Consider the following 924-nt stretch of genomic DNA (forward strand, 5'->3'; position numbering starts at 1 on the left):
TTGTTGAATTTGGAGTTGTTGTTTTGGTGCAAATTGTTGCTGAAAACCGGGAGGGTTGAATAACTTATTTCCAAACTGTTGGAACGGCTGTTGCATCACATTCTGATTGTTGTTCCAGCTGAAGTTAGGATGATTTCAGTTGTTAGGATGATAAGTGTCTGGAACTGGTTGCTGCGATCTCTGAAAGTTGCTCACAAACTGAGCTGATTCACTAGATATAGCGCATTGCTCTGACACATGCGGACCTGCACACAGCTCACAAACACTAATTATCTGCTTAACACCACAATTAGCCAGAGAATCAATCTTCATAGACAACGCCTTTAGTTGAGCAGTGATAGCCGTAGTTGTATCCACCTCAAGAACTCCTACTACCTTGCTCTGTGGCAATCTCGGGGATGGATACTGATATTCATTAGCAGCCATCAGTTCAATTAGATCATAAGCTTCCTCATAGCTCTTTGCCCATAATGCTCCACCTGCTGCTGCATCGAGCATAGGTCTGGACTGTGCTCCCAACCCATTGTAAAAACAATTGATGATCATTCAATCAGGATTTCCATGATGAGGACACTTCCTAAGCATCTCCTTGTAGCGCTCCCAAGCTTCATATAAAGATTCTCCTGATTGCTGCGCAAATTGAGTAAGAGCATTCCTGATTGCAGCTCTCTTCGCCATAGGGAAGAATTTAGTAAGAAACTTCTGAGCAAGATCTTCCCAAGTAGTAATCGAACCAGCTGGTAGAGAGTGTAACCAGCTCTTAGCCTTGTCCCTCAGAGAGAATGGGAACAGTCTCAGCTTCACAGCATCTTCAGAAACACCGTTGAACTTGAAGGTGTCGCAGATCTCAATGAAATCCCTAATGTGCATATTGGGATCTTCCGTTGGAGAACCCCCAAACTGGACTGAATTCTGCACCCATTG

The 924-nt window shown here is 43.9% G+C and overlaps 1 non-coding gene across 1 annotated transcript; it reads left to right on the plus strand.

Moving 5' to 3' along the window:
• Positions 1-556: 556 nt before the first annotated feature.
• LOC141699357 (small nucleolar RNA R71) lies at positions 557-663 on the plus strand. Its single transcript, XR_012565826.1, has one exon. It is a non-coding gene; the product is annotated as a small nucleolar RNA R71 (small nucleolar RNA).
• The last annotated feature ends 261 nt before the right edge of the window (positions 664-924 follow it).

This window comes from Apium graveolens, chromosome 11, assembly GCF_009905375.1.
Source record: "Apium graveolens cultivar Ventura chromosome 11, ASM990537v1, whole genome shotgun sequence".
Classification (NCBI taxonomy): Eukaryota; Viridiplantae; Streptophyta; class Magnoliopsida; order Apiales; family Apiaceae; genus Apium; species Apium graveolens.